General features: G+C 41.0%; 21 non-coding genes and 3 pseudogenes across 21 annotated transcripts; all 24 read right to left on the reverse strand.

Annotated features, from left to right (window-relative positions):
* Nucleotides 1-86: 86 nt before the first annotated feature.
* On the reverse strand, nt 87-205 carry LOC146023341 (5S ribosomal RNA). Its single transcript, XR_014452763.1, has one exon. It is a non-coding gene; the product is annotated as a 5S ribosomal RNA (ribosomal RNA).
* A 344-nt stretch (nt 206-549) lies between these two features.
* LOC146023667 (5S ribosomal RNA) lies at nt 550-668 on the reverse strand. Its single transcript, XR_014453077.1, has one exon. It is a non-coding gene; the product is annotated as a 5S ribosomal RNA (ribosomal RNA).
* Nucleotides 669-1,014: 346 nt separating this feature from the next.
* LOC146023911 (5S ribosomal RNA) lies at nt 1,015-1,133 on the reverse strand. The gene has a single exon (XR_014453312.1). It is a non-coding gene; the product is annotated as a 5S ribosomal RNA (ribosomal RNA).
* A 344-nt stretch (nt 1,134-1,477) lies between these two features.
* Nucleotides 1,478-1,596, reverse strand: LOC146022594 (5S ribosomal RNA). The gene has a single exon (XR_014452042.1). It is a non-coding gene; the product is annotated as a 5S ribosomal RNA (ribosomal RNA).
* A 346-nt stretch (nt 1,597-1,942) lies between these two features.
* Nucleotides 1,943-2,061, reverse strand: LOC146023700 (5S ribosomal RNA). Its single transcript, XR_014453109.1, has one exon. It is a non-coding gene; the product is annotated as a 5S ribosomal RNA (ribosomal RNA).
* Nucleotides 2,062-2,404: 343 nt separating this feature from the next.
* On the reverse strand, nt 2,405-2,523 carry LOC146024501 (5S ribosomal RNA). Its single transcript, XR_014453879.1, has one exon. It is a non-coding gene; the product is annotated as a 5S ribosomal RNA (ribosomal RNA).
* Nucleotides 2,524-2,868: 345 nt separating this feature from the next.
* Nucleotides 2,869-2,987, reverse strand: LOC146023615 (5S ribosomal RNA). The gene has a single exon (XR_014453027.1). It is a non-coding gene; the product is annotated as a 5S ribosomal RNA (ribosomal RNA).
* Nucleotides 2,988-3,333: 346 nt separating this feature from the next.
* Nucleotides 3,334-3,452, reverse strand: LOC146022969 (5S ribosomal RNA). Its single transcript, XR_014452403.1, has one exon. It is a non-coding gene; the product is annotated as a 5S ribosomal RNA (ribosomal RNA).
* Nucleotides 3,453-3,797: 345 nt separating this feature from the next.
* Nucleotides 3,798-3,916, reverse strand: LOC146021572 (5S ribosomal RNA). Its single transcript, XR_014451052.1, has one exon. It is a non-coding gene; the product is annotated as a 5S ribosomal RNA (ribosomal RNA).
* Nucleotides 3,917-4,261: 345 nt separating this feature from the next.
* Nucleotides 4,262-4,380, reverse strand: LOC146024132 (5S ribosomal RNA). The gene has a single exon (XR_014453523.1). It is a non-coding gene; the product is annotated as a 5S ribosomal RNA (ribosomal RNA).
* Nucleotides 4,381-4,726: 346 nt separating this feature from the next.
* On the reverse strand, nt 4,727-4,845 carry LOC146022580 (5S ribosomal RNA). Its single transcript, XR_014452030.1, has one exon. It is a non-coding gene; the product is annotated as a 5S ribosomal RNA (ribosomal RNA).
* Nucleotides 4,846-5,190: 345 nt separating this feature from the next.
* Nucleotides 5,191-5,309, reverse strand: LOC146025056 (5S ribosomal RNA; annotated as a pseudogene).
* Nucleotides 5,310-5,655: 346 nt separating this feature from the next.
* LOC146022971 (5S ribosomal RNA) lies at nt 5,656-5,774 on the reverse strand. Its single transcript, XR_014452404.1, has one exon. It is a non-coding gene; the product is annotated as a 5S ribosomal RNA (ribosomal RNA).
* A 344-nt stretch (nt 5,775-6,118) lies between these two features.
* LOC146023273 (5S ribosomal RNA) lies at nt 6,119-6,237 on the reverse strand. Its single transcript, XR_014452696.1, has one exon. It is a non-coding gene; the product is annotated as a 5S ribosomal RNA (ribosomal RNA).
* Nucleotides 6,238-6,582: 345 nt separating this feature from the next.
* LOC146024133 (5S ribosomal RNA) lies at nt 6,583-6,701 on the reverse strand. The gene has a single exon (XR_014453524.1). It is a non-coding gene; the product is annotated as a 5S ribosomal RNA (ribosomal RNA).
* A 346-nt stretch (nt 6,702-7,047) lies between these two features.
* LOC146021680 (5S ribosomal RNA) lies at nt 7,048-7,166 on the reverse strand. Its single transcript, XR_014451157.1, has one exon. It is a non-coding gene; the product is annotated as a 5S ribosomal RNA (ribosomal RNA).
* Nucleotides 7,167-7,511: 345 nt separating this feature from the next.
* Nucleotides 7,512-7,630, reverse strand: LOC146022973 (5S ribosomal RNA). Its single transcript, XR_014452406.1, has one exon. It is a non-coding gene; the product is annotated as a 5S ribosomal RNA (ribosomal RNA).
* A 344-nt stretch (nt 7,631-7,974) lies between these two features.
* Nucleotides 7,975-8,093, reverse strand: LOC146023420 (5S ribosomal RNA). Its single transcript, XR_014452839.1, has one exon. It is a non-coding gene; the product is annotated as a 5S ribosomal RNA (ribosomal RNA).
* A 344-nt stretch (nt 8,094-8,437) lies between these two features.
* On the reverse strand, nt 8,438-8,556 carry LOC146024650 (5S ribosomal RNA). Its single transcript, XR_014454022.1, has one exon. It is a non-coding gene; the product is annotated as a 5S ribosomal RNA (ribosomal RNA).
* A 346-nt stretch (nt 8,557-8,902) lies between these two features.
* Nucleotides 8,903-9,021, reverse strand: LOC146024134 (5S ribosomal RNA). The gene has a single exon (XR_014453525.1). It is a non-coding gene; the product is annotated as a 5S ribosomal RNA (ribosomal RNA).
* Nucleotides 9,022-9,364: 343 nt separating this feature from the next.
* Nucleotides 9,365-9,483, reverse strand: LOC146025099 (5S ribosomal RNA; annotated as a pseudogene).
* A 345-nt stretch (nt 9,484-9,828) lies between these two features.
* Nucleotides 9,829-9,947, reverse strand: LOC146025058 (5S ribosomal RNA; annotated as a pseudogene).
* A 346-nt stretch (nt 9,948-10,293) lies between these two features.
* Nucleotides 10,294-10,412, reverse strand: LOC146023949 (5S ribosomal RNA). The gene has a single exon (XR_014453348.1). It is a non-coding gene; the product is annotated as a 5S ribosomal RNA (ribosomal RNA).
* A 344-nt stretch (nt 10,413-10,756) lies between these two features.
* LOC146023000 (5S ribosomal RNA) lies at nt 10,757-10,875 on the reverse strand. Its single transcript, XR_014452432.1, has one exon. It is a non-coding gene; the product is annotated as a 5S ribosomal RNA (ribosomal RNA).
* Between the last annotated feature and the right edge of the window lie 16,331 nt (nt 10,876-27,206).

Consider the following 27,206-nt stretch of genomic DNA (forward strand, 5'->3'; position numbering starts at 1 on the left):
TCCAAATGTCTGTACTGGCAATAAAAAGAAAAAGTTTCCAATTTAAATAGCTAGAGAATAAAAACAATTTGCCAGTAATGTGAAAAAACCTACAGCACCAGGTGTTCCCATGTGGTCTCCCACCCAAGTACTAACCAGGCCCAACACTGCTTAGCTTCCAAGATCAGACGAGATTAGGCCTATCCAATGTGGTATGGCTGTAGGTGAGATGCATGCTCATTTTTGCCCTCTTCTCTTCTATCACCAGGTAAGCTAATAAAAAAGCTTCCTAACTGTTTTTGCTTACTGAAAAAAATCATGTTTTGGTAATGTAAAAAGACCTACAGGACATGATATTAGCAGGGGATCTTAAATTAAACTACTAAAGAGGCTCAACACTGTTTAGCTGCCAAAAGCAGTTGGAATTGGGCCTAAACAGTGTGGTAAGTCTTTAGGTGATGGCTATTGTGTATGTTTGACCTCTTCTAAATGTCTGTGCTGGCAATAAAAAGAAAAAGTTTCCAATTTAAATAGATAGAGAATAAAAACAATTTGCCAGTAATGTGAAAAAACCTACAGCACCTGGTGTTCCCATGTGGTCTCCCACCCAAGTACTAACCAAGCCCAACACTGCTTAGCTTCCAAGATCAGATGAGATTGGGCCTATACAAAGTGGTATGGCTGTAGGTGAGATACATGCACTGTTTTGCCCTCTTCTACTTCTATCACCAGGTAAGCTAATAAAAAAGTTTCCTAACTGTTTTGGCTTAATGAAAAAAATCATGTTTTGGTAATGTAAAAAGACCTACAGGACATGATATTAGCAGGGGATCTTAAATGAAACTACTAAAGAGGCTCATACACTTTTTAGCTGCCGAAAGCAGTTGGAATTGGGCCTAAACAGTGTGGTAAGTCTTTAGGTGATGGCTATTGTGTCTGTTTGACCTCTTCCAAATGTCTGTACTGGCAATAAAAAGAAAAAGTTTCCAATTTAAATAGCTAGAGAATAAAAACAATTTGCCAGTAATGTGAAAAAACCTACAGCACCAGGTGTTCCCATGTGGTCTCCCACCCAAGTACTAACCAGGCCCATCCCTGCTTAGCTTCCAAGATCAGACGAGATTGGGCCTATCCAATGTGGTATGGCTGTAGGTGAGATACATTCTCTTTTTTGCCCTCTTCTCTTCTATCACCAGGTAAGCTAATAAAAAAGCTTCCTAACTGTTTTTGCTTACTGAAAAAAATCATGTGTTGGTAATGTAAAAAGACCTACAGGACATGATATTAGCAGGGGATCTTAAATGAAACTACTAAAGAGGCTCAACACTGTTTAGCTGCCAAAAGCAGTTGGAATTGGGCCTAAACAGTGTGGTAAGTCTTTAGGTGATGGCTATTGTGTCTGTCTGACCTCTTACAAATGTCTCTACAGGCAAAAAAAAGAAAAAGTTTCCAATTTAAATAGCTAGAGAATAAAAACAATTTGCCAGTAATGTGAAAAAACCTACAGCACCTGGTGTTCCCATGTGGTCTCCCACCCAAGTACTAACCAGGCCCAACACTGCTTAGCTTCCAAGATCAGACGAGATTGGGCATATCCAATGTGGTATGGCTGTAGGTGAGATACAGGCCCTTTTTTGCCCTCTTCTACTTCTATCACCAGGTAAGCTAATAAAAAAGTTTCCTAACTGTTTTGGCTTAATGAAAAAAATCATGTTTTGGTAATGTAAAAAGACCTACAGGACATGATATTAGCAGGGGATCTTAAATGAAACTACTAAAGAGGCTCATACACTGTTTAGCTGCCAAAAGCAGTTGGAATTGGGCCTAAACAGTGTGGTAAGTCTTTAGGTGATGGCTATTGTGTCTGTTTGACCTCTTCCAAATGTCTGTACTGGCAATAAAAAGAAAAAGTTTCCAATTTAAATAGGTAGAGAATAAAAACAATTTGCCAGTAATGTGAAAAAACCTACAGCACCAGGTGTTCCCATGTGGTCTCCCACCCAAGTACTAACCAGGCCCAACACTGCTTAGCTTCCAAGATCAGACAAGATTGGGCCTATCCAATGTGGTATGGCTGTAGGTGAGATACATGCTCTTTTTTGCCCTCTTCTCTTCTATCACCAGGTAAGCTAATAAAAAAGCTTCCTAACTGTTTTTGCTTACTAAAAAAAACATGTGTTGGTAATGTAAAAAGACCTACAGGACATGATATTAACAGGGGATCTTAAATTAAACTACTAAAGAGGCTCAACACTGTTTAGCTGCCAAAAGCAGTTGGAATTGGGCCTAAACAGTGTGGTAAGTCTTTAGGTGATGGCTATTGTGTCTGTTTGACCTCTTACAAATGTCTCTACAGGCAATAAAAAGAAAAAGTTTCCAATTTAAATAGCTAGAGAATAAAAACTATTTGCCAGTAATGTGAAAAAACCTACAGCACCTGGTGTTCCCATGTGGTCTCCCACCCAAGTACTAACCAGGCACAACACTGCTTAGCTTCCAAGATCAGACGAGAATGGGCATATCCAATGCGGTATGGCTGTAGGTGAGATACAGGCACTTTTTTGCCCTCTTCTACTTCTATCACCAGGTAAGCTAATAAAAAAGTTTCCTAACTGTTTTTGCTTACTGAAAAAAATCATGTGTTGGCAATGTAAAAAGACCTACAGGACATGATATTAGCAGGGGATCTTAAATTAAATTACTAAAGAGGCTCAACACTGTTTAGCTGCCAAAAGCAGTTAGAATTGGGCCTAAACAGTGTGGTAAGTCTTTAGGTGATGTCTATTGTGTATGTTTGACCTCTTCTAAATGTCTGTGCTGGCAATAAAAAGAAAAAGTTTCCAATTTAAATAGATAGAGAATAAAAACAATTTGCCAGTAATGTGAAAAAACCTACAGCACCTGGTGTTCCCATGTGGTCTCCCACCCAAGTACTAACCAGGCCCAACACTGCTTAGCTTCCAAGAGCAGACGAGATTGGGCCTATCCAATGTGGTATGGCTGTAGGTGAGATACATGCACTGTTTTGCCCTCTTCTACTTCTATCACCAGGTAAGCTAATAAAAAAGTTTCCTAACTGTTTTGGCTTAATGAAAAAAATCATGTTTTGGTAATGTAAAAAGACCTACAGGACATGATATTAGCAGGGGATCTTAAATGAAACTACTAAAGAGGCTCATACACTGTTTAGCTGCCAAAAGCAGTTGGAATTGGGCCTAAACAGTGTGGTAAGTCTTTAGATGATGGCTATTGTGTCTGTTTGACCTCTTCCAAATGTCTGTACTGGCAATAAAAAGAAAAAGTTTCCAATTTAAATAGCTAGAGAATAAAAACAATTTGCCAGTAATGTGAAAAAACCTACAGCACCAGGTGTTCCCATGTGGTCTCCCACCCAAGTACTAACCAGGCCCATCACTGCTTAGCTTCCAAGATCAGACGAGATTGGGCCTATCCAATGTGGTATGGCTGTAGGTGAGATACATTCTCTTTTTTGCCCTCTTCTCTTCTATCACCAGGTAAGCTAATACAAAAGCTTCCTAACTGTTTTTGCTTACTGAAAAAAATCATGTGTTGGTAATGTAAAAAGACCTACAGGACATGATATTAGCAGGGGATCTTAAATTAAACTACTAAAGAGGCTCAACACTGTTTAGCTGCCAAAAGCAGTTGGAATTGGGCCTAAACAGTGTGGTAAGTCTTTAGGTGATGGCTATTGTGTCTGTTTGACCTCTTACAAATGTCTCTACAGGCAATAAAAAGAAAAAGTTTCCAATTTAAATAGCTAGAGAATAAAAAAAATTTGCCAGTAATGTGAAAAAAACCTACAGCACCTGGTGTTCCCATGTGGTCTCCCACCCAAGTACTAACCAGGCCCAACACTGCTTAGCTTCCAAGATCAGACGAGATTGGGCATATCCAATATGGTATGGCTGTAGGTGAGATACAGACCCTTTTTTGCCCTCTTCTACTTCTATCACCAGGTAAGCTAATAAAAAAGTTTCGTAACTGTTTTTGCTTGCTAAAAAAAATCATGTGTTGGCAATGTAAAAAGACCTACAGGACATGATATTAGCAGGGGATCTTAAATTAAACTACTAAAGAGGCTCAACACTGTTTAGCTGCCAAAAGCAGTTGGAATTGGGCCTAAACAGTGTGGTAAGTCTTTAGGTTATGGCTATTGTGTATGTTTGACCTCTTCTAAATGTCTGTGCTGGCAATAAAAAGAAAAAATTTCCAATTTAAATAGATAGAGAATAAAAACAATTTGCCAGTAATGTGAAAAAACCTACAGCAACTGGTGTTCCCATGTGGTCTCCCACCCAAGTACTAACCAGGCCCAACACTGCTTAGCTTCCAAGATCAGACGAGATTGGGCCTATCCAATGTGGTATGGCTGTAGGTGAGATACATGCACTTTTTTGCCCTCTTCTACTTCTATCACCAGGTAAGCTAATAAAAAAGTTTCCTAACTGTTTTGGCTTAATGAAAAAAATCATGTTTTGGTAATGTAAAAAGACCTACAGGACATGATATTAGCAGGGGATCTTAAATGAAACTACTAAAGAGGCTCATACACTGTTTAGCTGCCAAAAGCAGTTGGAATTGGGCCTAAACAGTGTGGTAAGTCTTTAGGTGATGGCTATTGTGTCTGTTTGACCTCTTCCAAATGTCTGTACTGGCAATAAAAAGAAAAAGTTTCCAATTTAAATAGCTAGAGTATAAAAACAATTTGCCAGTAATGTGAAAAAACCTACAGCACCTGGTGTTCCCATGTGGTCTCCCACCCAAGTACAAACCAGGCCCAACACTGCTTAACTTCCAAGATCAGACGAAATTGGGCATATCCAATGTGGTATGGCTGTAGGTGAGATACAGGCACTTTTTTGCCCTCTTCTACTTCTATCACCAGGTAAGCTAATAAAAAAGTTTCGTAACTGTTTTTGCTTACTGAAAAAAATCATGTGTTGGCAATGTAAAAAGACCTACATAACATGATATTAGCAGGGGATCTTAAATTAAACTACTAAAGAGGCTCAACACTGTTTAGCTGCCAAAAGCAGTTGGAATTGGGCCTAAACAGTGTGGTAAGTCTTTAGGTGATGGCTATTGTGTATGTTTGACCTCTTCTAAATGTCTGTGCTGGCAATAAAAAGAAAAAGTTTCCAATTTAAATAGATAGAGAATAAAAACAATTTGCCAGTAATGTGAAAAAACCTACAGCACCTGGTGTTCACATGTGGTCTCCCACCCAAGTACTAACCAGGCCCAACACTGCTTAGCTTCCAAGATTAGACGAGATTGGGCCTATCCAATGTTGTATGGCTGTAGGTGAGATACATGCACTTGTTTGCCCTCTTCTACTTCTATCACCAGGTAAGCTAATAAAAAAGTTTCCTAACTGTTTTGGCTTAATGAAAAAAATCATGTTTTGGTAATGTAAAAAGACCTACAGGACATGATATTAGCAGGGGATCTTAAATGAAACTACTAAAGAGGCTCATACACTGTTTAGCTGCCAAAAGCAGTTGGAATTGGGCCTTAACAGTGTGGTAAGTCTTTAGGTGATGGCTATTGTGTCTGTTTGACCTCTTCCAAATGTCTGTACTGGCAATAAAAAGAAAAAGTTTCCAATTTAAATAGCTAGAGAATAAAAACAATTTGCCAGTAATGTGAAAAAACCTACAGCACCAGGTGTTCCCATGTGGTCTCCCACCCAAGTACTAACCAGGCCCATCACTGCTTAGCTTCCAAGATCAGACGAGATTGGGCCTATCCAATGTGGTATGGCTGTAGGTGAGATACATTCTCTTTTTTGCCCTCTTCTCTTCTATCACCAGGTAAGCTAATAAAAAAGCTTCCTAACTGTTTTTGCTTACTGAAAAAAATCATGTGTTGGTAATGTAAAAAGACCTACAGGACATGATATTAGCAGGGGATCTTAAATTAAACTACTAAAGAGGCTCAACACTGTTTAGCTGCCAAAAGCAGTTGGAATTGGGCCTAAACAGTGTGGTAAGTCTTTAGGTGATGGCTATTGTGTCTGTTTGACCTCTTACAAATGTCTCTACAGGCAATAAAAAGAAAAAGTTTCCAATTTTAATAGCTAGAGAATAAAAAAAATTTGCCAGTAATGTGAAAAAACTTACAGCACCTGGTGTTCCCATGTGGTCTCCCACCCAAGTACTAACCAGGCCCAACACTGCTTAGCTTCCAAGATCAGACGAGATTGGGCATATCCAATATGGTATGGCTGTAGGTGAGATACAGGCCCTTTTTTGCCCTCTTCTACTTCTATCACCAGGTAAGCTAATAAAAAAGTTTCGTAACTGTTTTTGCTTGCTAAAAAAAATCATGTGTTGGCAATGTAAAAAGACCTACAGGACATGATATTAGCAGGGGATCTTAAATTAAACTACTAAAGAGGCTCAACACTGTTTAGCTGCCAAAAGCAGTTGGAATTGGGCCTAAACAGTGTGGTAAGTCTTTAGGTTATGGCTATTGTGTATGTTTGACCTCTTCTAAATGTCTGTGCTGGCAATAAAAAGAAAAAATTTCCAATTTAAATAGATAGAGAATAAAAACAATTTGCCAGTAATGTGAAAAAACCTACAGCAACTGGTGTTCCCATGTGGTCTCCCACCCAAGTACTAACCAGGCCCAACACTGCTTAGCTTCCAAGATCAGACGAGATTGGGCCTATCCAATGTGGTATGGCTGTAGGTGAGATACATGCACTTTTTTGCCCTCTTCTACTTCTATCACCAGGTAAGCTAATAAAAAAGTTTCCTAACTGTTTTGGCTTAATGAAAAAAATCATGTTTTGGTAATGTAAAAAGACCTACAGGACATGATATTAGCAGGGGATCTTAAATGAAACTACTAAAGAGGCTCATACACTGTTTAGCTGCCAAAAGCAGTTGGAATTGGGCCTAAACAGTGTGGTAAGTCTTTAGGTGATGGCTATTGTGTCTGTTTGACCTCTTCCAAATGTCTGTACTGGCAATAAAAAGAAAAAGTTTCCAATTTAAATAGCTAGAGTATAAAAACAATTTGCCAGTAATGTGAAAAAACCTACAGCACCTGGTGTTCCCATGTGGTCTCCCACCCAAGTACTAACCAGGCCCAACACTGCTTAGCTTCCAAGATCAGACGAAATTGGGCATATCCAATGTGGTATGGCTGTAGGTGAGATACAGGCACTTTTTTGCCCTCTTCTACTTCTATCACCAGGTAAGCTAATAAAAAAGTTTCGTAACTGTTTTTGCTTACTGAAAAAAATCATGTGTTGGCAATGTAAAAAGACCTACATAACATGATATTAGCAGGGGATCTTAAATTAAACTACTAAAGAGGCTCAACACTGTTTAGCTGCCAAAAGCAGTTGGAATTGGGCCTAAACAGTGTGGTAAGTCTTTAGGTGATGGCTATTGTGTATGTTTGACCTCTTCTAAATGTCTGTGCTGGCAATAAAAAGAAAAAGTTTCCAATTTAAATAGCTAGAGAATAAAAACAATTTGCCAGTAATGTGAAAAAACCTACAGCACCAGGTGTTCCCATGTGGTCTCCCACCCAAGTACTAACCAGGCCCATCACTGCTTAGCTTCCAAGATCAGACGAGATTGGGCCTATCCAATGTGGTATGGCTGTAGGTGAGATACATTCTCTTTTTTGCCCTCTTCTCTTCTATCACCAGGTAAGCTAATAAAAAAGCTTCCTAACTGTTTTTGCTTACTGAAAAAAATCATGTGTTGGTAATGTAAAAAGACCTACAGGACATGATATTAGCAGGGGATCTTAAATTAAACTACTAAAGAGGCTCAACACTGTTTAGCTGCCAAAAGCAGTTGGAATTGGGCCTAAACAGTGTGGTAAGTCTTTAGGTGATGGCTATTGTGTCTGTTTGACCTCTTACAAATGTCTCTACAGGCAATAAAAAGAAAAAGTTTCCAATTTAAATAGATAGAGAATAAAAGCAATTTGCCAGTAATGTGAAAAAACCTACAGCACCTGGTGTTCCCATGTGGTCTCCCACCCAAGTACTAACCAGGCCCAACACTGCTTAGCTTCCAAGATCAGACGAGATTGGGCCTATCCAATGTGGTATGGCTGTAGTTGAGATACATTCTCTTTTTTGCCCTCTTCTCTTCTATCACCAGGTAAGCTAATAAAAAAGCTTCCTAACTGTTTTTGCTTACTGAAAAAAATCATGTGTTGGTAATGTAAAAAGACCTACAGGACATGATATTAGCAGGGGATCTTAAATTAAACTACTAAAGAGGCTCAACACTGTTTAGCTGCCAAAAGCAGTTGGAATTGGGCCTAAACAGTGTGGTAAGTCTTTAGGTGATGGCTATTGTGTCTGTTTGACCTCTTACAAATGTCTCTACAGGCAATAAAAAGAAAAAGTTTCCAATTTAAATAGCTAGAGAATAGAAACAATTTGCCAGTAATGTGAAAAAACCTACAGCACCAGGTGTTCCCATGTGGTCTCCCACCTAAGTACTAACCAGGCCCAACACTGCTTAGCTTCCAAGATCAGACTAGATTGGACATATCCAATATGGTATGGCTGTAGGTGAGATACAGGCCCTTTTTTGCCCTCTTCTACTTCTATCACCAGGTAAGCTAATAAAAAAGTTTCGTAACTGTTTTTGCTTGCTGAAAAAAAATCATGTGTTAGCAATGTAAAAAGACCTACAGGACATGATATTAGCAGGGGATCTTAAATTAAACTACTAAAGAGGCTCAACACTGTTTAGCTGCCAAAAGCAGTTGGAATTGGGCCTAAACAGTGTGGTAAGTCTTTAGGTTATGGCTATTGTGTATGTTTGACCTCTTCTAAATGTCTGTGCTGGCAATAAAAAGAAAAAGTTTCCAATTTAAATAGATAGAGAATAAAAACAATTTGCCAGTAATGTGAAAAAACCTACAGCAACTGGTGTTCCCATGTGGTCTCCCACCCAAGTACTAACCAGGCCCAACACTGCTTAGCTTCCAAGATCAGACGAGATTGGGCCTATCCAATGTGGTATGGCTGTAGGTGAGATACATGCACTTTTTTGCCCTCTTCTACTTCTATCACCAGGTAAGCTAATAAAAAAGTTTCCTGTTTTGGCTTAATGAAAAAAATCATGTTTTGGTAATGTAAAATGACCTACAGGACATGATATTAGCAGGGGATCTTAAATGAAACTACTAAAGAGGCTCATACACTGTTTAGCTGCCAAAAGCAGTTGGAATTGGGCCTAAACAGTGTGGTAAGTCTTTAGGTGATGGCTATTGTGTCTGTTTGACCTCTTCCAAATGTCTGTACTGGCAATAAAAAGAAAAATTTTCCATTTATAAATAGATAGAGAATAAAAACAATTTGCCAGTAATGTGAAAAAACCTGCAGCACCTGGTGTTACCATGTGGTCTCCCACCCAAGTACTAACAAGGCCCAACGCTGCTTAGCTTCCAAGATCAGACGAGATTGGGCATATCCAATGTGGTATGGCTGTAGGTGAGATACAGGCACTTTTTTGCCCTCTTCTACTTCTATCACCAGGTAAGATAATAAAAAAGTTTCGTAACTGTTTTTGCTTACTGAAAAAAATCATGTGTTGGCAATGTAAAAAGACCTACATAACATGATATTAGCAGGGGATCTTAAATTAAACTACTAAAGAGGCTCAACACTGTTTAGCTGCCAAAAGCAGTTGGAATTGGGCCTAAACAGTGTGGTAAGTCTTTAGGTGATGGCTATTGTGTATGTTTGACCTCTTCTAAATGTCTGTGCTGGCAATAAAAAGAAAAAGTTTCCAATTTAAATAGATAGAGAATAAAAACAATTTGCCAGTAATGTGAAAAAACCTACAGCACCTGGTGTTCCCATGTGGTCTCCCACCCAAGTACAAACCAGGCCCAACACTGCTTAGCTTCCAAGATTAGACGAGATTGGGCCTATCCAATGTTGTATGGCTGTAGGTGCGATACATGCACTTTTTTGCCCTCTTCTACTTCTATCACCAGGTAAGCTAATAAAAAAGTTTCCTAACTGTTTTGGCTTAATGAAAAAAATCATGTTTTGGTAATGTAAAAAGACCTACAGGACATGATATTAGCAGGGGATCTTAAATTAAACTACTAAAGAGGCTCATACACTGTTTAGCTGCCAAAAGCAGTTGGAATTGGGCCTAAACAGTGTGGTAAGTCTTTAGGTGATGGCTATTGTGTCTGTTTGACCTCTTCCAAATGTCTGTACTGGCAATAAAAAGAAAAAGTTTCCAATTTAAATAGCTAGAGAATAAAAACAATTTGCCAGTAATGTGAAAAAACCTACAGCACAAGGTGTTCCCATGTGGTCTCCCACCCAAGTACTAACCAGGCCCAACACTGCTTAGCTTCCAAGATCAGACGAGATTGGGCCTATCCAATGTGGTATGGCTGTAGGTGAGATACATGCTCTTTTTTGCCCTCTTCTCTTCTATCACCAGGTAAGCTAATAAAAAAGCTTCCTAACTGTTTTTGCTTACTGAAAAAAATCATGTGTTGGTAATGTAAAAAGACCTACAGGACATGATATTAGCAGGGGATCTTAACTTAAACTACTAAAGAGGCTCAACACTGTTTAGCTGCCAAAAGCAGTTGGAATTGGGCCTAAACAGTGTGGTAAGTCTTTAGGTGATGGCTATTGTGTCTGTTTGACCTCTTACAAATGTCTCTACAGACAATAAAAAGAAAAAGTTTCCAATTTAAATAGCTAGAGAATAAAAACAATTTGCCAGTAATGTGAAAAAACCTACAGCACCTGGTGTTCCCATGTGGTCTCCCAGCCAAGTACTAACCAGGACCAACACTGCTTAGCTTCCAAGATCAGACGAGATTGGGCATATCCAATGTGGTATGGCTGTAGGTGAGGTACAGGCACTTTTTTGCCCTCTTCTACTTCTATCACCAGGTAAGCTAATAAAAAAGTTTCGTAATTGTTTTTGCTTACTGAAAAAAATCATGTGTTGGCAATGTAAAAAGACCTACAGGACATGATATTAGCAGGGGATCTTAAATTAAACTACTAAAGAGGCTCAACACTGTTTAACTGCCAAAAGCAGTTGGAATTGGGCCTAAACAGTGTGGTAAGTCTTTAGGTGATGGCTATTGTGTATGTTTGACCTCTTCTAAATGTCTGTGCTGGCAATAAAAAGAAAAAGTTTCCAATTTCCAACCCAGTTCCCGTTGGTGATGACCTCATATAAATATTTGGGCATACAAATCCCTAAGAGTATTGATCAGATATATATGCTTAACTTTAAACCAGTAATAGTAAAAATATCTAAAATTCTTAAAGGATGGACTAATTTACCCCTATCACTGTTAGGTAGAGCAACAGTTATAAAGAGTATAGCTTACACCAAACTTACATATCTACTCCAAATGTTACCAACAGCACTCTCTAAATATAACGGGATACTTATCAATACCCTCTTCTCTGGTTGCCTTTGGGCAGGGAAAATTATGCTTATTGCTTATGCAAAATTACAGCTTCCCAAAGCCGAATGAGATATTAATATGCCGGTTGTAGAGGTATTTTGTAGAGCAGTAGCATTTCGATACATTATGGATTGGTTTTGGACACGCTCCACATTTTTTAACTATGAGCTAAAGTTGTCATATTTCTATCCTCTCTCCCTAAGTACTCTTCTTCACGCGCCCAAAAATAAGATACCACCAGAAATTATGGATAGAGTTTTATTTAGAGACACATATAAAGCGTGGATAAACACAAATAGAAAAATATACCGACACCCACAGACATAAAGATTTACAACATTCTGGAGAAATCCATTGTTCACCCCAGGGCTGGAAAATAGCTTATTTTTTAACTGGCGAGAGAAAGGTATCTCATCTATTAGAGATGATGTATATGATCCTGGAGGTGGAATGCTCTTTTTCCTGGAATTGAAAGAGAAATATGGATTACTACACTCTCACTTTTTTATGTATTTACAAGTGAGACATTATATTAATACACAATATCCCACAATGAGAGCAGAAATCACTCAGGATCCAATGCAAGTGTTTTCCATGATCACACGCACTAATACATACAGATTAAAAATGGCAAAGGGTCTCTAAAGCTTCTATATCTGTGGCAATTAAAGAAAACGCTTACAAAATATACTATAGATGGTACCTATTCCCAACCCGCCTAAGTAAAATGTATAGAACAGCCTCAGACAGGTGTTGGAGAGGATGTGGGGAAATGGGATCATATATGTATATATGGTGGACATGTCCAACGATTACTAGGTTCTGGGATGATGTGGCTCAGCTACTATCCCAGGATCTTTTGGCACCACTTATTAAAACACCATGGTCTTTTCTCCTGGGCTGCCCTCTAGAGGGTCTTACTAATTCTTCAGATAAACTGTGTGTACATATCTTGATTGCAGCAAGATGTCTCATTGCCAAGCACTGGAAATGTCTGGACCCTCCCCCATTCCAACAGGTGTTGAATAAGATCTAGTATGTGGCAGCCATGGAGAAAATATCAGCTTATCTACAAGGCACCCCCCAGAAATTTCTCTCCACATGGAATGCTTGGTTCCTATATAATGCACTGACCTTAGGCAGACCTATAACATCGGGGTGGTCAGACATGCTGATTTAGTCAATCAGATTACTTCTTTTATAATACAGTGGTTACTCTTAGGTTAATATTTTACACCTGTACTCTGCCTCCTTCCTCCCCCTTTCTTGTTCTTATTCCATTTAGTTATTATTAAATTTTATTTTATTTTATTTATTTATTTAATTTTCTCTCTCTTTCTCCTTTTTATCTTCCTTCTTTCCCCCTTTTCTCTCTCTCTATTTGGGACAAGAGTGCTTGATGCTCTAGAAGATGGAGGGAGCTGGCCTTAAATATTAATCTAGGTACTCGATTTGATGGTTGGCTTGCTATACCTAATAGAAAATGTAAGCATTTTTGGAGGGTATACCTCCATGTAATATTCTTTTGCTCTTATAATGATATTTTATGTGCTAAATAAGGAATACTGTGTGTTGATATATTATGTAGCTTTCACATCACACTTTTAAAACGGTATATTGCCGTTTTTTTGCCTTTTAAAACGTTTAAGGCTGCAGTGTGAAAGTGTCATAGTTGAAATACCATTTAAAGTTAACTGGTATTTCAACACGTTTAAAAAGCAGAGTCCTACCCGTTTTAAAGCCAATTCAGAGCCGTTTTTTGTGCTGTCTGAATGGCACTGAAATGGTATTTAGTAAAAAATAAAGGTTAGAGCACTGTGATAGGCTGTCCCTTGTCTTGTGTCCCTTCCATGAACCAGGAAATAAGCTGTGGGTAGAAACGTGTTCAGAGGTTAAACGGCTTGACTGGTGATGTGAATGGTACTTAAACGGTATTTTTAAATGGTAATCTGCTGCAATATGAACACTAGACCCGTTTAAAATACCATTTAAAATTACAGTTTTTCAAAACGTTTCAAAATGTTTTATGTGATGTGAAAGCTACATAAGAGTGTGAACTTGTTTGTTTTGATTATTGAATATGAAGAAAATTTATAAATAAAGATAAAAAAAAATGGCAAATTACGAAGACAGTATCCAGGGAGCCAATGATGTTTTGACATATGGTTTGTCAGCTCATAAATCGCTATTTTCGGCCTCCCCGCAGGAAGTATATGTAAAAATTGATCATATATTGCACAGGCACAGAGGGCTCATATGATATCAGATATTCTCAACAGCTGTGTGAAATGTAAAAAAAACAGAAGGCATCCTTGTTTCATAATGTGTGGGAGTGTGGGAAAATAATAAATTTTTGGAATAGAGTGATGAATTTTATTAATGCTACATTTCAGATAAGATTGATTAGATCTTAAATTTTGCAGAATGGGAATTGGATAGCAATAAGAAACTCCTTATCCCTTCTATAGAAAATGGGGTCTATACAGGGCCGGCGCCACCACTAGGCAGCTCTGGGCATTTGCCTAGGGCGCCGGCCACTGGAGGGCGGCACTGAGCCGCCGAGGAGAGTATGTTACCTCTCCTCGGCGGCTCAGTACCGCAGAAAACACACCCCTGGACACGGGGGGTGTGGGCGCCCACCGCAGTATCGCCCTCACCCCCCCCCCCCCCGGAGCACGTGTAGGGATGACGCGGGAGCCGGGCACCTTGCAGGCTGAGGCAGGAACTGGAAGTCACGTTCGGGAGATGCAGCAGAGATACCCGGCGGGAGAGGAGGATGTCCGCGGGTAGCGGTGAGGTGTACGGCGGCTGGTGGAGGCTCGCTCAGCGGGAATCAGGTACGCGGCACCCGACACACACCCCCCCCCCTCCGTACCGCAGTATCATGTGTCGTCGGCCCCCGGAGCGTGTGTAGTGCGCGCTGAGCTGAAACCCCCCCCCCCAACAGAGGGCAGAGGGGGAAAGGGGGGGGCGGGTGTAAGGGAAAATTGCCTGGGGCGCAGAGAGGGTTTGCATCAGCCCTGGGTCTATATATTGAGCAACTGGATGATCAAACGAAGGAACATGTTTCAGAATTGTTCGAAAATATGAACTGGTTCCTACATAGACAGACATATGCCATATAGAACTTACAAAGTACCATACAGTATAGTTAGGAATTAAGGGAGAATCAGGATTATATTATGAGTATTTAATATGAAGTGGATATGACTAATAATCCAAAACTAGTAATGAGATAGAGATAAAGGCGAGGAAGGGTATGTGTATATGTTTAGATGTGTATATGTTTACACAGTATGTGGAGTAATGTTTCCCACTAATGTGTGCGTCATTTAGTGTGGTTAAAATGTTATAAGTAGTAGAGATGTACTGTATCTTAAAAAATGGTACACGCAACAAGAATACTATGCCTAGGATGTGAGATTACATATTTTCACATATAGAGCACGGGTAGTTTAGTTTACAGAATAGTAATTCCTGTATAAGGATTTTTTATGAATTATATATAATAATGTCTCATGGTGACGTAATATAAGGATCACTTTTGGTCTAGGAAGCATCTATATTAATATTCACAGTAATCATATTTAGCGCTTCCTAATTAGACACTAGCGACCAGCCCCGCCTTTGCCGGGAAGCACTAATTATCTATAGCCAGATGAATTCTGGTGGATGGATGGGGGCGGTCACGTGACAAAGTTTTAGTAGATATCTATAGGTACAGTGCCGATGGTCAATCTGGTTCCGTTGTACAACTTTGGTGCGTTTAAGTTGCGAATAAGCATCACTGGTGATCCAACCTTCAATGTTGATATGTGCAGTGGCATTCTGGGTGGTTGCAATGAATTAAAAAATGCAATTGGATAACTGATGGCTTGTTCTTCGTCCATTACTGTGTCGATCAATTTGTATTTGACTGTTTTGCCGGCCAGTTTCAACTGAATTTGCTCATTGAGCTTGTTGACATCATCATTGTTTGGTGCCAAAATTGCTTGTTCGCACAGCCAATCCGGATTTTTGTAGTTGGTTGTTAGATTTGGGAATACGTTGTCGACAATAGCTTGAATATTCAGTTGAATTTGACAAGTTCGGCAGGAATGAAATCTCATTCGTGCCGCAATCAATTGATTGCCAAAAAAAAACAAAAAATGAATTCTGTTGATCCTACGCTACGAAACTTCACAGGATCAACCACTGGGCTAATCTGAAGACCTGAAAATTTCATCAAAATCGGTCAGGCCGTTTTGGAGTCCATAGGGAACATACACACATACACACATCGATTTTTATATATATAGATTTCACAATTGATTAGTTAGTACATAGCAAAAAAACACATATTATTACATATAGTAATTTAATACACCGCTTTCCCACCCTTACACAGGTTAACGTAATCTCACATACTGGCATGGCTGGTAATATATAAGGGTCATTAAAAGCAATAAGATGGATTGGATCCAGTAATGAACAGGATACAAAGGTATGTAAAATTACTGATGAAATAATTGCTTGTTTAGATGAATGGAATGTATAATATGTAATTCTTGTTGCTTGATGTTAACCAAATTATTGTCATGCTGAGAAATGAAATTTACATCTCTAGTGTCAGATATTGCGTTCTATGTATGTTTTATGTTTTAAAATATAATAAAATAAAATAAAAAAGTTGTTAAAAATAAGTAATACACAGACATAGACAGACTAACATTAAAAAAAACCCAGATGATTAATTTGGTTAGCAGCTTTTGTGTGCTTTTATTTTTAAGGTTCCTCATGGTAGGTGTTCCTCAAGGTAGGTGTTAAAATCTCTCATAAACACACCCATCACCATCATACTAACACCGCTCACAAATGTATTCTGACACAAGTTGTGTAAAATGGATATATAGGGGGAAATTTACCAAAATGGATTCGTAAAAAATAGGTGTATTCGTAGGCAGAAATACACCTATTTTTTACACATTTGTATTTTCGGGATTTACAATCCCGAAAATACAACAATTCGTATTCCTAAAGATGGAACATTCGTATTTGTATTTACCACAGCCGGGGGGAGACTTTTTATACAAGTCCCCCCGGCCAAAGCATTCAGCCCTCTGGCCAGTCAGCCTGGCCAGGGGTCCTGGGGGAGTGGGGACCCCCCCAATAAAGGGGTCCCCCCCCCTCCAGGACTTACCTGACCAGGCTGAAGCCTGGTGCTGTCCCCGATGCCCCTGGGCGGTGGGCATCGGGCTGATTCTGGTGTAAAAAATAGAAGAATAAACTATTGTTTTAAACTGTAGAACTATGAGTCCCAGCAAGCCTCCCCTGCAAGCTGGGACTTGGTGAACCACAAGTCCCAGCCTGCGGGGCATTAAATGGCCCGCTGGGTCTTGTAGTTCCACAGTAAAAAAAAATAGTTAAATAAAAACACACTGACACCTGTAAAATAAAAGTTTAATACATACATTACACACACACTGATACTTACCTATCTTGATCCCGTAGGTAGGTCCCAGAGTCTTGATCCAGTGCCTTGTCCTGGTTCCGGATCCATGTCGCCATTCTTCTTTATGTCGATCTTCATGTCGGCGTCGGCGTCAGGTCCGGGTCCGAAGAAATCCATGGTGGACCTGTGGAAGGAAATCCAACTCACCCAGGTCCTCCATGGAAGTTCTTCTGGCTTGGTCCGACGTTGTCCAGGCATTCTTCCTTCTTCTTCCATCTTCTTGCTTCTTCTTTAAGCTGCCGGGCGACTCCAGCAAACTCCCCGTCTGTCAGAGTTTTTTTGGTACTTGTGTATTTTGGCGGCGCCCATCGCATATGTCTGTCAGAGCTGCAGAGATGTTTCCTCCTCGGCGTCTGGACTAAGAATGAATTCTAGCCAATCAGGAGCCGACTTTACTGGCTCCTGATTGGCCGCTAGGCGGCTCCTGATTGGCTAGAATTCATTCTTAGTCCAGACGCCGAGGAGGAAACATCTCTGCAGCTCTGACAGACATATGCGATGGGCGCCGCCAAAATACACAAGTACCAAAAAAACTATTAAATTAATATAAAGAAGGGTCTTTATAAGGTCTAATAAAGTGCATGTGTACACTGTTAACTGGGACGTGTGGTAGAATTTCTACCACAGATGGCTGTAGACCCAGAAAAGAGGATATGGTTGTATTGTCAACACCACTTAGGTCGACACCATTGGGTCTAAATAGATGAATGGATAGCGCACTCTATGTGTGGTATGTATAGTGAAATGGGTGGGGAGGTAACCCACCCATTTCACTATACATACCACACATAGAGTGCGCTATCCATTCATCTATTTAAACTGTAACTAAGGGTTTCTGGACAAACCCTGAGGATTAAGCCGCACCACGCACATTTTAGTAGGTAGAGCGCAATATACCGCCATTTTTCATGACACCATTGGGTCGACAGGTGGCAAGGTTGACAGGTGTCTAGGTCAACATGGGTGAAGGTCGACCGGTGACAAGGTCGACATGGTTTTATGTCGACGTGGTTTTAGGTCGACACATCGTTAGGTTGACACGGGTTATGTCGACAGGTCAGAAGGTCTACAGGTTTTTTTTAACTGTTTTTTGAGCCGACATGTGCCAACAGGCGGTATTTCCTACCCTACCATCCACTAGGGCATGGCGGGAGAAAAAATAGTGTGCCGAGCGTAGCGAGGCTCTGTGCCCAAAGCATTGCGAGCGTCTGCGGTTGACTTGCAACTGTGTCTGCCGGCAGACCGAATCGATATCTGGAAGGAGATACTTAAATACGGTAACACCTGCAGCTTTACAGCAGTCCATTGGTTCCTCTTGTTCTATACAGAGACTTTTATACAGAGACTTTTCCATAAGAGCAAATGTGGGGTGACATTCTATGGAATGAGAGTTGTGTTTTTTGGCGATTTTTACTCCAAAAAACGGCTAATTCGCATTTTTCCGTGAATTCGCATATTTAACCCCTTCCTGACAGAGCCAGTTTTTGCGTTCCTGACAGAGCCCTTTTTTTCAAATCTGACATGTCTCACTTAAGTGGGGATAACTTTTTTTTGCTTTTACTTATCCCAGTGATTTTGAGATTGTTTTTTCGTGACACATTGTACTTCAAATTAGTGGTAAATTTGGGTCGATACAGTCTGTGTTTTTTTGTGAAAAATACCAAAATATCGTGAAAAAATGGAAAATTTAGCGATTTGCAAAATGTTAAATTTTCTGCTTGTGAGACAAATAATCTTACCACTCAAAATAGTGAATAACTAACATAGGCCATATGTCTACTTTATGTTGACATCATTATTTCAACTTCCTTTTAATTTTTTGGGACACTAGGAGGCTTACAATATGAATAGCAAATTCTCAAATTTTCAAGAAAATTTCAAACACTGATTTTTTTAGGGACCAGTTCAGTTCTGATGTAACTTTGAGGGACTTGTATGTGAGACACCCCCATAAATGATGCCATTTCAAAAACTGCACCCCTCACAGTATTCAAAACAGCATTTTGGAAGTTTGTTAACCCTTTAGGTGTTTCACAGGAATTAAAACAAAGTGTAGGTGAAATTTCAAAATTTCTTTTTTTTTGCAGATTTGCAATTTTAATACATTTTTATAAGGAACACAGTACATTTTACTAGAGAAATGTGACTAAAAATTGATTCCCCCAATTCTTTTGTTTTCATAAATATCCTATATGTGGCCCTAGTGTGCACGGTGACCAAACCACAGGCTTCATAATAGAAGGAGCACCTACTTGATTTTGGAGCCTCCTTTTTATGAGATTATTTTTTAGGCACCATGTAGGTTTCAAGGCACCATAAGATGCTAAAAGTTAGGAACCCCCCCACAAGTGACCCCATTTTGCAAACTACACCCCTCAGGGAATTCATCTAGGGGTATAGTGTACATTTCAAACCCCCAGGGGTTTCACCAATTGTGGTACAACTGGGCAGTGAAAATGAAAAATTATTTTTTTTACACAAAAATGCAGTTCTGGCTCCAAATTTGTCATTTTCAGAAGGTATGAAGGAGACAAAGCACCCCAAAATCTGTGCCCCAATTTCTCCCGAGTACGGCAATGCCTCACATGTGACCAAAAAATACCAGTTGGGTGCATGGCAGGACTCAGAAGGGAAGGAGTGATTTTTGGATTTTGCAGCTCAGATTCTGGTGGAATTTTGGTGGGTGCTATGTCGCATTAGCAAGACCCCCCAAGCACCAATACAGTGGAACCCCCCCACAAGTCACCCCATTTTGAAAACTACACCCCTCAGGGAATTCATCTAGGGGTATAGTGTACATTTCAAACCCCCAGGGGTTTCACCAATTTTGATACAAGTGGGCAGTGAAAATGAAAAATTACATTTTTTTACACAAAAATGCAGTTCTGGCTCAAAATTTTTCATTTTCAGAAGGTATGAAGGAGAAAAAGCACCCCAAAATCTGTGCCCCAATTTCTCCCGAGTACGGCAATGCCTCACATGTGACCAAAAAATACCAGTTGGGTGCATGGCAGGACTCAGAAGGGAAGGAGTGATTTTTGGATTTTGCAGCACAGATTCTGGTGGAATGAATGGTGGGTGCTATGTTGCACCAATACAGTGGAACCCCCCCACAAGTCACCCCATTTTGCAAAGTACACCCCTCAGGGAATTCATCTAGGGGTATAGTGTACATTTCAAACCCCCAGGGGTTTCACCAATTTTGATACAAGTGGGCAGTGAAAATGAAAAATTAAATTTTTTTACACAAAAATGCAGTTCTGGCTCAAAATTTTTCATTTTCAGAAGGTATGAAGGAGAAAAAGCACCCCAAAATATGTGCCCCAATTTCTCCCGAGTACGGCAATGCCTCACATGTGACCAAAAAATACCAGTTGGGTGCATGGCAGGACTCAGAACGGAAGGAGTGATTTTTGGATTTTGCGGCTCAGATTCTGGTGGAATTTTGGTGGGTGCTATGTCGCATTAGCAAGACCCCCCAAGCACCAATACAGTGGAACCCCCCCACAAGTCACCCCATTTTGAAAACTACACCCCTCAGGGAATTCATCTAGGGGTATAGTGTACATTTCAAACCCCCAGGGGTTTCACCAATTTTGATACAAGTGGGCAGTGAAAATGAAAAATTACATTTTTTTACACAAAAATGCAGTTCTGGCTCAAAATTTTTCATTTTCAGAAGGTATGAAGGAGAAAAAGCACCCCAAAATATGTGCCCCAATTTCTCCCGAGTACGGCAATGCCTCACATGTGACCAAAAAATACCAGTTGGGTGCATGGCAGGACTCAGAACGGAAGGAGTGATTTTTGGATTTTGCGGCTCAGATTCTGGTGGAATTTTGGTGGGTGCTATGTCGCATTAGCAAGACCCCCCAAGCACCAATACAGTGGAACCCCCCCACAAGTCACCCCATTTTGAAAACTACACCCCTCAGGGAATTCATCTAGGGGTATAGTGTACATTTCAAACCCCCAGGGGTTTCACCAATTTTGATACAAGTGGGCAGTGAAAATGAAAAATTACATTTTTTTACACAAAAATGCAGTTCTGGCTCAAAATTTTTCATTTTCAGAAGGTATGAAGGAGAAAAAGCACCCCAAAATATGTGCCCCAATTTCTCCCGAGTACGGCAATGCCTCACATGTGACCAAAAAATACCAGTTGGGTGCATGGCAGGACTCAGAAGGGAAGGAGTGAATTTTGGATTTTGCAGCACAGATTCTGGTGGAATGAATGGTGGGTGCTATGTTGCACCAATACAGTGGAACCCCCCCACAAGTCACCCCATTTTGCAAAGTACACCCCTCAGGGAATTCATCTAGGGGTATAGTGTACATTTCAAACCCCCAGGGGTTTCACCAATTTTGATACAAGTGGGCAGTGAAAATGAAAAATTACATTTTTTTACACAAAAATGCAGTTCTGGCTCAAAATTTTTCATTTTCAGAAGGTATGAAGGAGAAAAAGCACCCCAAAATATGTGCCCCAATTTCTCCCGAGTACGGCAATGCCTCACATGTGACCAAAAAATACCAGTTGGGTGCATGGCAGGACTCAGAACGGAAGGAGTGATTTTTGGATTTTGCGGCTCAGATTCTGGTGGAATTTTGGTGGGTGCTATGTCGCATTAGCAAGACCCCCCAAGCACCAATACAGTGGAACCCCCCCACAAGTCACCCCATTTTGAAAACTACACCCCTCAGGGAATTCATCTAGGGGTATAGTGTACATTTCAAACCCCCAGGGGTTTCACCAATTTTGATACAAGTGGGCAGTGAACATGAAAAATTACATTTTTTACACAAAAATGCAGTTCTGGCTCAAAATTTTTCATTTTCAGAAGGTATGAAGGAGAAAAAGCACCCCAAAATATGTGCCCCAATTTCTCCCGAGTACGGCAATGCCTCACATGTGACCAAAAAATACCAGTTGGGTGCATGGCAGGACTCAGAACGGAAGGAGTGATTTTTGGATTTTGCGGCTCAGATTCTGGTGGAATTTTGGTGGGTGCTATGTCGCATTAGCAAGACCCCCCAAGCACCAATACAGTGGAACCCCCCCACAAGTCACCCCATTTTGAAAACTACACCCCTCAGGGAATTCATCTAGGGGTATAGTGTACATTTCAAACCCCCAGGGGTTTCACCAATTTTGATACAAGTGGGCAGTGAAAATGAAAAATTACATTTTTTTACACAAAAATGCAGTTCTGGCTCAAAATTTTTCATTTTCAGAAGGTATGAAGGAGAAAAAGCACCCCAAAATTTGTGCCCCAATTTCTCCCGAGTACGGCAATGCCTCACATGTGACCAAAAAATACCAGTTGGGTGCATGGCAGGACTCAGAAGGGAAGGAGTGATTTTTGGATTTTGCAGCACATATTCTGGTGGAATGAATGGTGGGTGCTATGTTGCACCAATACAGTGGAACCCCCCCACAAGTCACCCCATTTTGCAAACTACACCCCTCAGGGAATTCATCTAGGGGTATAGTGTACATTTAAAACCCCCAGGGGTTTCACCAATTTTGATACAAGTGGGCAGTGAAAATGAAAAATTACATTTTTTTACACAAAAATGCAGTTCTGGCTCAAAATTTTTCATTTTCAGAAGGAATGAAGGAGACAAAGCACCCCAAAATCTGTGCCCCAATTTCTCCCGAGTACGGCAATGCCTCATGTGTGACCAAAAAGTGGCAGGACTCAGAAGGGAAGGAGTGATATTTGGATTTTGCAGCACAAATTCTGGTGGAATGATGGTGGGTGCTATGTCGCATTAGCAAGACCCCCAAAGCACCAATACAGTGGAACCCCCCCACAAGTGACCCCATTTTGCAAACTACACCCCTCAGGGAATTCATCTAGGGGTATAGTGTACATTTCAAACCCCCAGGGGTTTCACCAATTTTGATACAAGTGGGCAGTGAACATGAAAAATTACATTTTTTTACACAAAAATGCAGTTCTGGCTCAAAATTTTTCATTTTCACAAGGAATGAAGGAGACAAAGCACCCCAAAATATGTGCCCCAATTTCTCCCGAGTACGGCAATGCCTCACATGTGACCAAAAAATACCAGTTGGGTGCATGGCAGGACTCAGAAGGGAAGGAGTGATTTTTGGATTTTGCGGCTCAGATTCTGGTGGAATGAATGGTGGGTGCTATGTGGCATTAGCAAGACCCCCGAAGCACGGTGAAATTATGAACCTAATATTCCATAGATGTGTGGTATATTTTAAAACACTCCTTTATACATAGGCCGGGTTTGTCGGGGCAAGTGTCACACTGGAAAATAGTTTGCTTTCTTATTCCCTTTTTATAGCAAACTTTGCACCTTTTTTGTGTCCTGCCCTTTTTTCCAGTGGAGGGGATTTCATCAGGAAAATGCTGCCCTGGTACAATACGGGGGCCAGTACTAGAAGTACTGGGGCCCTCTGCCTGCTGGTTCCCAAATATTAGGCCCTTTATGACTTCCTCTTGAAAGTGCATAAATGTCCCCCTCTGGCCGGTAGAACGGAATAGCACGTAAGCGTTATACAGTGCCATCTGGATGATATACACGGCCACCTTCTTGTACCAGATTTTTGTTTTCCGCAGGGCACTGTACGGCTTCAGTACCTGATCTGAAAGATCCACTCCGCCCATGTACCTATTGTAATCCAGGATACAATTAGGTTTGGAGGTGTGGGTACTGGTACCTCGTACAGGGACGGAGGTGGTACTGTCTCCGTGAATTGTTGTCAGTATAAGGACATCCCTCTTGTCCTTATATTTGACCAACAACATATTTTCGGTGCATATTCCCCTGCTTTCACCCCTTCTCATTACTTGGGCAATGTGCGTTTTTGGGAGGCCTCTTTGGTTCTTGCGCACAGTACCGCAAGCTGCTGTACCTCTTGAACCAAGGGCCTTAAACAGGGGGATGCTGGTGTAAAAGTTATCCACATAGAGGTGATAACCTTTATCCAGGAAGGGGTGCACTAAATCCCAGACAATTTTCCCACTAACACCTACGAGGGAGGGGGGGCATTCTGGCGGTTCAATTCTTGAATCCTTCCCTTCATAAACCCTAAACCTGTGGGTGTACCCTGAGGTGCTTTCACACAGTTTGTACATTTTTATGCCATACCTTGCCCTCTTACTGGGAAGGTACTGGCGGAATTTAACCCTTCCTTTAAAATGTATAAGGGACTCGTCGATACAAATAAATTTTTCAGGGATGTACACCTCTTCAAATTTGGCACTGAAATGATCAATGACCGGCCTGACTTTGAATAGCCGGTCAAAGGTGGGATCATCTCTGGGTGGGCACTGTGCATTATCGGTGTAATGTATAAATTTAAGAATTGTCTCAAATCGAGTCCGGGGCATGGCCATACGGTAAAATGGAGTACTGTACAGAACATCTGTACTCCAATATTGCCTAATTTCTGGCTTTTTTACTATGCCCATATGAAACACCAGACCCCAAAACGTCATCATCTCTACTGCATCTACAGGGGTCCACCTAGCAAATGATGACGTGGGGTTTTGAGCAATAAACTGCTGGGCATATAAATTAGTTTGGTCCACCATTAAATTTATAAAATCATCAGAGAAAAATAATTTGAAAAAGTCAATTTCTCTGAGACCTGTGGAATCAAATTGGATTCCTGGCATGGCCAAAAACTCAGGAACCTGGGGCTCAAAATTGTCTGGTGGTGGGGTCCATACGAGATCAATTATTGGGGGGGGGGTCTCAGCTGCTCTACGGGGGCGTCTTTGAGGGGGTCCCTCATCACCAGAGGAGGAAGAGGAGCTTAAGGCGAATCCTTCAAATTCCCCGCTTGCATCACTGGCTGTGTCAGAGTCAGAAGCAAGCAGGGCATATGCCTCCTCCGCTGAATACATTCTCCTGGATGACTGGGAGGACATTTGGGAGGACATTTGGGAGGACATTTGGGATGCCATTTTTATTTTTGTGTTACTGGTAGTGAAATGTTTCAACACGTGTATAGTGTAGGGGGGGTACAAACTTTATTTCAATCCGGGGGGTATGTAGTGTGTAGTGTGTATGTGGTGCAGAAAAAAAAAAAATACTTTATACCAATAAAAAAAAAAAAAATGAAGGGGTTAAAAATAAAAAATTTAAGGGGTTAAAAAAAAAAAAGGTCCTGCGACAAAAATTGAGCACAGATGTTGGTCAGTAACGTCTGTCACTGAACAGCGCTCAAAGGCAACAGGAATTTGATCAAAAAAAAAAATATATAGATCAACCCTGTACCGAAAAAGATGATCAGTGATGTACGTCACTGATCAGCGCACAGCGGCCACAGGACACCCACAAAATCACAGTGTGTGTAAAAAAAAAATTAAAAAAAGACCCCACAGCACACACACAAAAAAAAAAAAGGTGATCAGTGATGCGACACTGATTACCAGTGAGGTGCAGCAGGTGCACAACCTTTGGTGCAACTGACAGGTATATATATAAAAAAAAAAACCTCTGTACCCCCAAAAAAGTTGCTGATCACCTCAGATATAGTGATCAGCACAAAAGGCGGGGGCAGCAGACAAAAAATTTAGCACTCTCTATCACTCTCTGTCACTATCTCTCTCTATCTCTCTATCTCTCACTATCTATCACTCTATGACACTGCAGCAGCAGCACTGACAGGTATATCTATATATAAAAAAAAACCTGCGCCCCCAAAAAGTTGCTGATCAGTTAATTTATACTGATCAGCACAAAAGGAGGGGGCAGCAGTCAGTTATATCAAAAATATATAGCACAATCTGGGCCTTATTCGGGTTCACTCTTTCAGACAAAATCCTTCTTAAGTGGACAAAACCATGTGCACTGCAGGGGGGCAGATGTAACTTGTGCAGATCTAATTAGATTTGGGTGGGGTTTTACTTCAAAGTGAGATCTATATTGCAGTGTTAAAATAAAGCAGCCAGTATTTACCCTGCAAAGAATCACCAAAAAATCACCAAATCTATTTCTATCTGCACATGTTACATCTGCCCCCCTGCAGTGCACATGGTTTTGTCCATCTAAGAAGGATTTTGTCAGAAAGAGTGAACTCGAATAAGGCCCTCTGTCACTATCTCTCTCTATCTCTCTCTCTCTATCTCTCTATAACTATCACACTGCAGCAGCACAAAATATAGCACTCTGTCACTAGGCCTCTCTATCTATCTCTCTCTCTCTATCTCTCTCTATCTATAACTATATCACACTGCAGCAGCACAAAATATAGCACTCTCTGACACTATCTCTCTCTATCTCTCTCTATCTCTCTATAACTATCACACTGCAGCAGCACAAAATATAGCACTCTGTCACTAGGCCTCTCTATCTCTCTCTCTCTCTCTATCTCTCTCTATCTCTCTATCTATCTCTCTATCTAGCTAGTACACTGCAGCAGCACAATTTCACAGGAAGGCACAAGTAGCAACAGGATCCAGGAAGCAGTGATGAAGCAGCGATCAGCACTCTCTGACACTATCTCTCTCTCTATCTCTCTCTATCTCTCTCTATCTCTCTATCTCTCTATCTCTCTATCTATCTCTCTATCTCTCTATCTATCTAGCTAGTACACTGCAGCAGCACAATTTCACAGGAAGGCACAAGTAGTAACAGGATCCAGGAAGCAGTGATGAAGCAGCGATCAGGTAAGTATGGAGCAAGCTATGGAGCAAGGTTCTGGTCAGTATGGCGGCAGGGAGGTACGGTGACCGCACTGCACGCTATTCCAGACCGGAATGGCGTCTGCAGTGCAGTCACCGTTAGTTTAAATCCCCCTCCTTGGCTGTGATTGGTCCGTCGGTCCGACGAACCAATCACGGCCTTTGGGGGCGGGCGGGGTGCGGTGGGGTGACACCAGTGTCACCCTTACACCCCGCGGTGATTGGTGCTGTACTTTACAGCACCAATCACCTCTGATCCCGTGTCACCGGCGAACGTTATTCGCCGGTGACACAGGAAAACGCTGTAATTGGCTGTTCACACTGAACAGCCAATCACAGCGATCGCCGACGGGGGGGCGGCATCGCAGCCCCCCCTGGGCATGCACGGACATGTCTGCTGTCAGGGACAGCAGACATGTTGAAACTGTCACCGCGTCTATAGACGCGGTGACAGTTAAATGCCATGACGTACATTTACGCCATGTGTCGGGAAGTACTTCCCGACCATGACGTAAATGTACGTCAAATGTCGGGAAGGGGTTAATGTGAATTGAAAAGGTCCCTAAATCGCATATTTTGTGCGATAAGTCATGCGT

The sequence above is a fragment of the Crinia signifera genome, chromosome 7 (assembly GCF_055691185.1).
Source record: "Crinia signifera chromosome 7, ASM5569118v1, whole genome shotgun sequence".
NCBI classification, from domain to species: domain Eukaryota; kingdom Metazoa; phylum Chordata; class Amphibia; order Anura; family Myobatrachidae; genus Crinia; species Crinia signifera.